At 43.0% G+C, this 12,224-nt stretch overlaps 1 protein-coding gene across 2 annotated transcripts in view; it reads left to right on the top strand.

Moving 5' to 3' along the window:
- The window catches only part of PDE1C (phosphodiesterase 1C), a 572,912-nt gene that overhangs the window by 217,705 nt on the left and 342,983 nt on the right, over positions 1-12,224 (top strand). The gene's annotated exons all lie outside the window — the stretch shown is intronic.

The raw sequence follows: 12,224 nt of genomic DNA on the forward strand, positions 1-12,224 counted from the left end.
ATATATGCAAATCATAGTATAACCTATTTTGTTCAAATAGGCAGAGACAAAGTTTGTAACTTTTATCAGATTCTTAAAGGGTGTCCTTGATACATCCATCCAAGGACATCTTAAAGGGCATCCTTGATCCATCCTTGATCCAAACCATGGGGTTTCCTTTCCCAAACTCCGTTATTGGTCTGCTATCTGGGTTTTCCTAAAACAACGATTTGAAGTGGAAACTCTGAAATAATGATTAATTCCAGAGTGGAAGATGGTTTTTGGCTGATATTGGTGCTGAGCCCCCTGCTTCCTGGGTGGTGAGAAGAAAGCCCGTGCATGTCAAGGTCATTGCCTTCTAAGTCCCTGGTACTGCTGGAATTTAGAGGCTTGCTCCCACGTAGATAAAACCACCCCTGAGATGGCTGGGAAGGCAGCATAAGAAATGTAAGCACAGGTGTTAGGAATGCCTCATTAATCTAGGGTGAGCACAGATCACAGAGGGCAGAGCCCTTTAGGCACTCAGCATAATTCTGTGCTCTGATTTGGGAAGCCTGTGAAAAGAACTGTCCTGAAGGTAGATAAATGTAGGAGTGTTGTTATTTTACTATTATTTTTATTTATATTATTAACAATAAGGCTGCTGGCTCACTTAGCTCCATGCATTATTTTCAGCTGTGTAGTATTTAATCCAAGCTCCCTTGTCTTCATTTCCATGCATTGTATCAGGAAAACACTTTCTTTTGATTTCTTGCATCTCTTGCTAGATGCAAGAAATAAAAACTAGATAAAAGGAATAGGATAAGTTTAAAAGACAAGAAAATGGTACCAAGAAACTATTTTTGTCCTGCTTTAGTGAAGCAGGCAAGAAACATTTTTACTGTGGTCTCGACTCCTTGTGGAGAGAAGGAAAAATGCTGTTGGGGCAAAAACAAAAAAATGGATTGTGGTGATAGTTTCCCAGATATGTGATTTGTAGGTTTCTTATCTGGGGTCCCTGACTCTGCTTCCAAGATTCCACACATTGCTTAGCATGCCTGGACATTTTCTTTTGTCATTGGAAACTCTTGTGAAGACAGCATTGCCTCCCTGTGAAAGCTGTGCAGTATGCACTCCCTGAGGTCTTGGGAACCATTATAGCATGGGTGTGCAGACCCTCTAATCAATGATTGAAGCAGTTCCTATCACGAGAACTGCAGGTTCCTTTTTATTTCAGCATTGCCAGTGTGTGCACTTGTAGCCTTCGACTAGTGGTTTCCTCTCTGCTTTGTCTCCTCATTCTCAAATCTTTAAAGCTGCTTAAAGATAGCTTGATGTGGTTGGTAATTGCAAAGTCATAGTACCATTGTCAGAGAGCTTTGAGTCAGAGGGCTGTTTGTTGATCAGACACAGAGCTAGCCTCTCAGCTCACACCAAAATACCTATTTCTGAGAGGCCCCAGGGTTCTGTAGGTCAATGACAGGCTTTAGTTAAAATCCACTTCTACTACCTACTATATGACCTTGATTGAGTTACTTAAAGCTTCTATGTGAGGTTTTTCTAGGATATTATGCTTGTAAAAAAAAAATAGTACATACAACATGCCAAAAATAAATAGTACTATACTTCTATTACTACTACTGCATGTGTTGGTGGCAGTATTTATGTCTGGGGAAAGAAGAGACTTTGGGATATGCCCTCTGGATACCATCCAGGGTTAAGCCTGCCCTTTCAGTATCAGTGATGGCTCTGTCCACACATGGCCTTTGAGAGCTATATTTTGGCAACTGTTCAATTACTCAGATAGCTGAAAAATATATCAGCCATGGGTCCTAGAGCGTTATTGATGTTGGTTGTTTTCTTTCAGCTGCATTGCACAATCCTTGTCTGCTGAGAGCAAGAAAGGTATTCTCTCTTGTGTCCCTTGGAGGCAAGTTAGAGTGCCATCCTGCTCCAAAATGTTCCTTCCCTTCAAAGGTGAACAGCATGAGTCACATCTGGTCATCCTGGTAGGTTATTTCCTTGCAGCCTCTCCTCCACACTGCTTCTTTCCTGCACCATTTCACGAGTGATTAAAGACAGGCGAGTGGCTCACTGGAGGGAGGTCAGAACCGCTGGTGCATAGAGGGATTTTCCTTTGCTTTGCAAACACCCAGCGACGTCACACAGCCTTGGGAGCGCCATCAGTTGCAATTGTTGCCAGCAAAGCGCCGTCTGCTGGGATATTGATTTGGCGCCGTGCTAAGCAGCAGCTGGGCCAAATGGGGCCTCCTCACCACTGCAGGGCTCTGGCCGCCTTGGCGGACTAGGCAGATTAGAAAAGCCCGGTCCCAAATACTTGCGGTTGCCAAGCGAGGTGGGCTCAGCCAGCAGATCTGTATTTCAGGCAGCACAAAAGGATATGGTGTGAGGCTATTACCAAGGTGCCCAGAATCATGCCTTCAAATGTACTTTTGAAGAGCAAACTCTGATAAACTCTTAAGTTTAAACACCTGCTTAACTGGTATTAAAAAAAGTCCAATTACTACGTTTTCAGAAGTCTTTTTGCCTTGAAATGTTCTGTAGCTTTTTTTAGGAGCTTTTTTTCTTCATGTTTAAGTGATTTATGATGATGCATTGATTAGTAGTGGTTTCCAGTGCGAGACAGTAATGGTGGAAGGTAGGCTATCACTGAAATGCTATTCAAATTTATAATAAAATTGAATGATGTAAGTTTTCCTGCTAATATTTTGACATAAACACATTTTCATTTTGATGTGAATGTTGCTTCTAAAAGCCATGGTTATTAAATAAATCTCCTGAGGTCACCAGCAGTCAATGACCAGCCCTCTATCAATAAATCCTTAACCAAGTTAGATTTCACTATGGAAGGCAGAGGGGTTTTGAAAAGGTCATGCATTAAAATTTCCTCTATTACCAACTAATTCCAATACATTGTTTGAGATGATGAATCTGGCAATAAATGAAGAGAAAAAGTGGTCAAAAGTCCCAGGTAATAGCAGCATCCTTAGGAATTGCTGAGCATTGATCTGGCAGAATGATTAGATTCTGATAGGTTGAATTCTGTGTAGAATAGGAGTATAGGAAATATCCAATTATCAGTAGGAAACTCCATGGCAAATAAGTCTGATTTCAGGGCAGGATGCAGTGGGTACTTCTGCTATGTTATATGAATGGGTGACAATGGGACTGATTTTCACAAATGCTCTTTATGCCTAGGTGGGGGAGGGAAAGTATTAAATGAAATATTTCTTAAAAAGAGACTCATTGATTCAGAAGGCTCTGTTGGCTCTGCCCATAGTGAAGGCAGAATGGTTTCTAACAGGGTCTTAATTGACTTGATGGGAGCTATTTTCAAGGACTCAGCACTTTCCTTTCAATGCTTTCGTTAAAATTCCCAAGTGCTTCCTAAATCCCATTGAGGAGAATAATTTTCATTTCTTCATTTACATTTAGCTAAGGCAGCAGGGAAGCCACATAGCTCTACATGTGAGAGTCCACCTGTTTCCATGGCGGTACTGGCAGCACATAAGCAGTTTGAGAGTCTTTTGCTAAGATTGGCTTTCCATGTTAATTACTTTTAAATTGTGTCCATAAGTTTCCATGCCTCTCCATAAATCAAGTCCCACTCCCTGCTCATAGAAGCCAGTTTATATCTCAGAAGTAGAAATATATGCACATGTCAACTTCTGATGGGTCTGTCAGTCTACGAGTGAAGGATTATGGGCCGAGTCACAGTGCCTTCAGGGTCTTTTTTATTAGCATGAATCTGTTAAAAGCATGTGGGTGGAAGGCATTCATAGATATGTTATTCTTTTATATTCTTTTATTCTCCTGAGTATTAAAATCCTTTCACTTCTGAGAATCACAGGGACTAGCATGGACCATTTAGATGTCCCCAAGGACAATTTTGAAAACACTGTCAGGAGTAAATATCCCTCATTCCCCTTGTGTGCTGAGTCACATGAAAAGTAACATTTCACTTATCTGAAGGGTGCAAGGAACAGTAATTCTCTGCCAGATAACTGAAAGGTGCAGCTAATTGAAAATTAACCGTTTATGCACTGAGAGGTAACTCTGGTCAGTGCTTTTTGCCTTTCCCTGAGTAGCTCCACATCTTCAGGTCTAGTAGAAACTCAAGTTTGTGTCCATGTCTGAGGTTTGCTCTTTGAGTATAATGTATGTGCTAGGAATCACTAGCCTTGTGCCATAAATGAAGTAAATTTCACAGTACTTGTCTGAGAAGCCCAGTTGGTCATTGGACAATTGGTATGTTAGGCATAGAGGGTTGGAGGGAAGGTCAGGGGGACAGGGGACTGTGGTGGACAAGACTTTTGTGATCTCTGCCCTCTAGAAGACTACAGTTGAATGGGTCCCTAAATCTGTCCCCGATATTCTTCCCTTGTCCCCACCCGCCTGCCTCCTGACCTCATCACAGGCCACTCTCCCCTTGCCACGTTTCTCCTGCCACAACTTAGCTCCTTATGAGCCCTTCAACTCCTCAAGCTTCTCCCTGCTTAATAATCTTCGCACAAGTTGTTCCCTCTTGTCAGAAATATTTTCCTCCTACTCTTGCCTGTTACCTGGCTGTCCCCTTTTCCTTCAGGTCTTAGATCAAATGTCACCTGCTCGTGGAGGCCATCCGTGACCACTTGGGTGTATTAAAGGTGGCTGCAAATATCTGTGTCACTCCCTCCCCACACTCTGCATCAAGAGGTGGGGTTTATTTCTTCTGTTGAATCAGGGCTAGCTCTGTGATTGCTTTAACCAACCCAGTGCAGCAGAAGTGATGTTGTGCCAGTCCTAGGCCTATCCCATAAGCTGACTGGCTGCTTCTGCCTCCCCAATCTTGGCACACTTGCACTTGCAATCTAGCTGCCATGTACAGGAACCTAATCTAGCTACATGGTGAGACCAGGAGGAGAAACCATGTAGAGAAAGAGAGAGGTCCTAGCCTTCCAGCTGTCCCTGCCAAAGCACCAGACATGTGAGTGAAACCATATTGGATATTCTAGCCCGGGTTGCCATCTGGCTACAGCTGCATGGCAGACCCCAAACAAGACCAACAGAAGAACTACCTGGCCAACCCACAGGATCATGAGAGAGAAAAACTGGTTGTTTTAAAAAGCCACTGAATTTTGGGGATAGGTTGTTACACAGCAATATAGCTGAAATGCCACCCTATTTATAAATGAATCATATCCCTTTTGTTCTCTGCTCTGCACCCTGTTTTTCTTTTCAGCACCCTTTACCTTTACAGTGATGTATCTGTTGTTTTATAATCTGTTTAGTATCTGTTTTCCCAATTAAAGATCCATGGTGCAAAACTGGAGTATTTTAATTGACCATTGCATACCTAGTATCACAGAGTATGCAGCACATAGTAGGCACTCAGCCAATGTTTGTTGAATGAATGAATGAATTTAAAAGGTTCCAGCATTTATTTGTTTTGTGAGATCATTTCCCTCCAGATACAGAGAAAAAAATCTGTAACATCACCTTTGGTGGCCTTTCAAAAACAACCTTTGAAAATCCTGTTTTTAAATCCTTCTTTGCAAATCAAACTTCCACTTTGCATCTCCTACACACCTGCTCAACGGATTTTAATGCTTCCCTACTGGCAAGAGTATAAAGCCTTAGCATTTTTTTTTTTGAGAGAGTAAGTCTTGCTCTGTTGCCCAGGCTAGAGTGTAATCCTGTGATCATGGCTCATTGCAGCCTTGACCCCTGGGCTCAAGCAATCCTCCCACCTTAGCCTCCCTAATAGCCAGGGCCACAGGTGTGCACCACCAGACCTGGCTAATTTTTAAAAATGTTTTGTAGAGACAGGGTCTTCCCGTGTTGCCCAGGCTGGTCTCCAACTCCTAGCCTCATGAGATCCTCCTGCCTCGGCCTCCCAAAGTGCTGGGATTATAGGTGTGAGCTGCCATGCCTGGCCAAGCCTAAGCTTTAATGTGGTAGTCCAGGCCCCTTCAGTCTGCATATACAGCCGTTGCCCAGTATCCCTTTCTTGACCCTCTTACACCCATCACATCAGGTTCTTTGTTATTATCTAGGCTGCTGTGGACCTTTCCACTTTCCTGGAGCCTTTCTTCTCTACTTCTACCAATTCCCCAGGAAAACCCCTTTCTTCAAGAAGAATTTACCAACAGCCTATGCTTTTTAGTGGGCATCTTTTCTTAGCTGAGCAAACCATTGGACCAGTCCTCAGTTGGAAGTGGGAGCCATTCTTGATCCCACAGAAGAAAGAGACAGTGGAGCGCTGGGCTGGCAGTTCAGGGACATCGCTTCTGGTCCAAGCTCTGCCGCCAACTTGTGTGGTGACTTCATGTGATTAAGCTGCTCATTCCTTATCTGAAGAATTAGGAGCTTGGATAAAGATCCCTTTCAGCTGTGAGGTTTTTCCATATTCAAATTTGCTTTACAGTGATAGGAAGAACAACCCGCTGATTTATGTACCTTTGGGTCAGAATTTGGCTGACTTGTAGCATCAGCAGTTTTACGTGAACAAAAATTTCAATTTCATTAGTACAGCCAAGTTAATTCTGCTGGGTTGGCAGTGTATTCTGAGAGGCAGAATGGCCATGGAGCCAGAAGTCAGGAGGCCTGCACTGTCTTGCTGCCCTGCCACTAGCTGGAGGAGAGCAGACCAGCCCAAGGGAAGCCAGCAGACTTCTTGGACCTTCGCCACCTCATTTCTAAACTGGAGGTAATAATAATAATAAACTGTGCCTGTAATCCCAGCATTTTGGGAGGCCGAGGCAGGTGGATCCTGAAGTCAGGAGTTAAAGACCAGCCTGGCCAAGATGGTGATACCCCATCTCTATTAAAAATACAAAAATTAGCCGGGTGTGGTGGTGGGTGCCTGTAATCCCAGCTACTCAGGAGGCTGAGGCAGAGAATTGCTTGAACCCGGGAGAGAGAGGTTGCAGTGGGCCGAGATCACACCACTGCACTCCAGCCTGGGCAATAAGAGTGAAACTCTGTCTCAAAAAAAAGAAATAAAATAAAATAAAAAAAAAATAAAGTGTTTCATTCACTTCAGGCTTGTTCTGAGGGGTTAATGTATGTAATATATCAATGATTCGATAGGTCATTATCAAAATGTAACTGAAAGAAAATTATTGGTATATCTATTTATCAAGATAATACAGGCTTTTTCTATTTACCTTGGGTGCTCTGCCCACCCCTAGATCCCTTTATAGTGTTCCAGTTTCCGTCCCTTTGTGTCCTGCCAGATGGATGAGATGGAGGAGGAACTACTATTTTATGAGAACCTCCAATGTACAGGGCACTGGCCATACATGATTTTTTTGTTTGTTTGTTTGTTTTTTAAGATAGAATCTTGTTCTGTTGCCCAGGCTGGAGTGCAGTGGCATGATCTCGGCTCACTGCAACTTCTGCCTTCCAGGTTCAAGTGATTCTCCTGCTTCAGCCTCCCGTGTAGCTGGAACTACAGGAATGTGCCACCACGCCTGGCTACTTTTTGTATTTTTAGTAGAGATTGGGTTACACCACCATGTTAGCCAGGCTTGCCTTGAACTCCTGACCTCAGGCAATCTGCCTGCCTCGGCCTCCAAAAGTGCTGGGATTACAGGCGTGAGCCACTGTGCCTGGCCCAGTTTTTTTTTTTTTTTTCCCCCTTACAACATTCCTGTAAGGAATAATTGTATTATTAGTTGGCATTCTTTTAGTTGTCAGTAACATAACTCTGACTCAAACTAGTTTAAGTTATAAAAAAAAATGGGTGGGGTACATTTATTTTGTTCATATAACCTAAAAGTCAATGGGCATCTGGCTTCAGGCATAGCAGGATCAAGGGGCTCAACGGCTCCTTTCACATTGTTTTTCCTTTGTCTCTCTAGTTCTTCTCTCAGCTTTTTCTGTGTTGATGTCATTTTTTTTTCTTTTTTCCTTTTTTTTTTTGAGATGGAGTCTCACTCTGTCGCCCAGGCTGGAGTGCAGTGGTGTGATCTCAGCTCACTGCAACCTCTGCTTCCCAGGTTCAAGCAATTCTTGTGCCTCAGCCTTCTGAGCAGCTGGGATTACAGGCGTGTGCCACCATGCCCAGCTAATTTTTATATTTTTTTCGTAGAGATGGGGTTTTGCCATCTTGGCCAGGCTGGTCTTGAACTCCTGACCTCAGGCGATCCGGCCACCTTGGCCTCTCAGAGTGCTGGGATTACAGGCATGAGCCACTGCGCCCAGCCCTGATGTCATTTTTCTGGTATATTCTCTCCACATGGTGAAAAGATAACCCCATGTCTAAGATAACTTCAAGCCATATGGCTTGTTTCTCAAAGAAAAGAAAAATAGACCATTTCTCTCCTAGTGGCCACATCAAATCTCCCATAAGGACCAGATGTTTCAGTCACATGTCACCCCCTGGACCAATCACTCTATCCATAGGTATGGGGTCCATGGTTCTGGTTGGACAATCTAGGTTATGTCTATTATAGTCAAATCTGGCCTGGCGGGGCAGACTCAGGTTTTCCTGCAGCTTTTTTGGGTCCGTGAAAAGCTTGGTTAGCCCAGGCCAGACTAACCATGCCTCTGTTGATGGAACATTAGGGTATGTGAGCATTGGAAAGGGATCCAGAGGTCCCTGAGCCCAACCCAACCATGGCCAAACAAGAGAAGGATCTTGTCCTAGGTGGCATGGTGAGGTAGTACCACTCCAAGTCCTTTCCTTTGCCTGTGCCACCTCTATCAGGAGGATTATGTGAGCTTCTCCTGTGGGAGCAACTGAGGGATCCTGGCAGAGAGAGGCGCAGAAACTGTGGGTCACATGCAGGCTACATCCGGCTGCCCCTGAGCTGCCCTATCTCTTCTATCTCTTTGTCTTCTCACTTCTCTGGGCCACTACTTGGTAATGTAGTTGAGATTCTGGCTGTTCAGAGCCCCATTTCAGAGGGGGGCTAGAGTGGGGGTACCTCTGGGCTTAGCCAGTCCTCTGCCTTTTCCTTCACCTCTTTTTTCTAGGGAAGGTGGTTCCTGAGACAGAGTCTGCCCCAAATTATAAAATCAAACAGAAAAGACGTCAGAGGGAGAAGCAGGGTAACGGTGTCGCCAAAGAGGCCCCTTTCCCCACAAAGGAAGCCAGTGAGAGAGAACAGCCTCTGTTGACAGAACATTATGGGGGCCGCCTCACATCTGGTGTGGGCGGGGAGGAGGGGTTGCTGTGCCTGGCGGTGCTACTTCTGATGTCCTAAATGTATCTCCAGAATTTCCCCCTCAACAGACTCTCTTCATGATGCCACTGCCAAGTCGTGAAAAATGGATCAAGGGCACAGGCTGGCTTCATGGAGGTCAAAGCAAGTAGTTATTATCTCGTAGCTGGAAGAAAAAAAGCTTTGCTTTTTCTGAGTTTGCCTATTTTCCTTTTTCTACTCTTCCTTGTTTGTAAGCGGAGGAGCTTGTTTGCAGTTGGTCACTGGATTTCTCTTCTGCAGCCCTGGTTATCGTTTGCACCATAGTTGTTGCATGCTTCTATGGCAGGTTCCTGGAGAGCTGACCTCTGTGCACAATGCCCTTGGCATATTCAGGGCAGCAGGTACCCTCCACACGTGGCCATGCCTCTCACTGTTTAGATGTGCCCATGGCTCCCTGACATCTATAGGAGAGGGCCCAGGCTTCTTCCATGACAACAAGAGAATGGCTGATCCTTCCAGCATTTTCTCTTTCTGTTCCTAGTCACATTCACAGACACACCACACAAAACTGTTTGTGGATTGCAGGACACCCTTCCCCTTATCATGTTTCTGTGCCTCTTTTCATGCAGTGGCCTCTCTCTGGAATCACCCGCCTCCACTCACCTTTCATGCGAACAATTTCTATTCCACCTACTTTCAAGATCCAGTTCAAATGTCACCTTCACTATGAAGCCTTCCTAATTTCCCCACAGCATGAATGACCCCCTCATCCATGCTCCTGCTCCTTTCTGTACCTTCTCTATTATATACCTCTTTACTAGAGTTTTTGTGTGTCTGCAGGGAGGTGGTATAGCAAAGGCAAAAGAACATAAGCTTTGCCTTTTGGTGTGGGTTTGGAACCTGCTGTGCCATGTATTAGCTGTATGTCTTTGCAGAAGTTATCTGACCATTGGGAGCCCTTTCTGTCTTTACTTGTAAGTGAGCATAATTAAACTATGCTAGAGTATTTTGTTGGGGATGAAATGGACCAACCTGTGATGTGCCTGTCATGGTGCTTGGCAGATGACAGTTCTCAAAAACTGGTAGGGTGGTAGATGTGGTTATTGTGATTATAAATGAACCATGAAATCTTAGCAATGAAAGAGACCAGAGGCGTCATTCTCATGCCTTCAAAGCCTGATTCCTATTCCTTTATCAGATTAACATCTAGCTTCCCCTTGAACTCTGGGACAGGTAGCTCACTTTCTTCCTAATCTTTTATGATACTTAATTCTGACAGTGCAGAGGTTAGCTAGTCCATAGACTTAGTTACTCTGTATGTATTTGCAGGAGTACTTTAAATTGTTGGTTATATGTATGTATGCATGCAAACATGCATGTATATGTGCCTGTGCATATATATATGTATGTATGCATGTCTATATGCATTTAGTGATGTTTGACCATGTAATGTTTCCTAAACAATTTTACTGAAAAAATCTGGGTTAGGAAGAAACAAAGGAAATTAACCTGTAAAGCAAAGTTGTGAGTGACTTTGTGTTTCCTTAGACCTTTTGTTTCCAGGTCTATTTGCATCTGTTTCTTTTTTCTTGCCTCTGAGCAGAATGCCAGTAGAAATTGTGGCTTATGGTGTTGCTGCAACTATCAAGCATACTTTGGCTGTGATAGATGAAGAGAGAACACAATCTGAGTGACGTAGTAACATGGTGCATCTAAAAATAGTAATATTTTGTTGGCAGAGAGAAGACAAAGTTGTTTTCTAATGTGGTTTAGGAGCAAAGAATCCTTAGTTGTTTTGTGGTATTTTGGCCTCAGTTTTCTCATCTGTAAAGTGGGAGCATTGGGCACTAAGAGCTGGGGTAAAGAGGAGGCAGAGGTGGACTCTGTACCTGAGAACTAACTACTTCCCTTCCCTATTCAACTGGAGCCACTCTATCTTTATTTTTTAAAGCTGAGTTATGCATTTGAGTTCCTTATATTATTTAAAATAAAATACTCTGTTGCTTCAAAAATTTGAAAACCTCCAAACTGTGTTGTCTTTTGGGCTCCTTCCTGCTCTAAAGACTATTATGGATGTAGATAAAGCAAAGTTATATTTTCCTGACTTTCTAATACACATTAATTTTGTAAGAAATTTTCTCAAATGAAACAAGATCTAGCTTTAAAAACTTAAAAAATTTTTTTTGGTCTTTTCTCTCTGATTTGCTTAATTGCAGCAAAAGTCGATTTCTTTCCTTTTTCTTCCAAAATCTGCTTTTCTCTGACAATCAAAATTCCACTAAGAGTAGGAAAAAGTCATAGATGTGGTATGGAGTGAAAGGTAAGTATCATGCTTAATATTCCTTTGTATATTTTCATTCTAGGCCAGTACTTAGAGAAACTATGACATAGTTAAAATGTGAATTCAGCATCATTCGTCTCTCTTTTCAGCAATTTCTTTTTCCAAGTCTCTCCAGATGACCTCAATGAATCATAAAGATGAAAACAACATAAAAATATTTTTGCCTAAATGTATCACTTTATAGATGTGGAAAATAGGACTCTGTGAGGGGGATGTATTTGTATAGGATAAGATAATCAGCCATAACTCAAACTCTGGTCTTTTCTAGTTCAGTTCTCTCTCTAGTTGGTCTAGGAAGCCTCCTGGTGCTTCAGTTTTCTTACTGTAAAATGGGGATGATAATAATAGTATCTACCTCATAGAGTAGTCTTGAGTATTACATGACAGTAGAACACTCAGAACAATGCTTGGGCTATGGAAAGTTTCCGATACTTGTTTGCTGTTATCATTACTATACTTCCACATTGTGCCAGCAGGCTGCCCAAGGTGCACACACTAATGGAAATACCCCATTCGGGGACCATGCTGCTGTCTTCCATTCTCAAAACACGTCACTATAAAAATTTCCTCTTGTGACATTCTATTCCCCCAGGGCACTGTTTCTCTGCTGGGTGACATTGGAAGGGTAATTGGTTTTATTCAGATAGATGAACTCCATGTTAAAATATTGCTTAATGTTACCATTGCCTAGTAATAATACCTTAACTCAGTGAAAATGTATGCGCCTCCATAAACCTTAAAGGGCTGACTTTAATGGGGCGACTTCAGATTTA

This window comes from Nomascus leucogenys, chromosome 17 (genome assembly GCF_006542625.1).
Source record: "Nomascus leucogenys isolate Asia chromosome 17, Asia_NLE_v1, whole genome shotgun sequence".
In the NCBI taxonomy this organism is placed as follows: Eukaryota; Metazoa; Chordata; class Mammalia; order Primates; family Hylobatidae; genus Nomascus; species Nomascus leucogenys.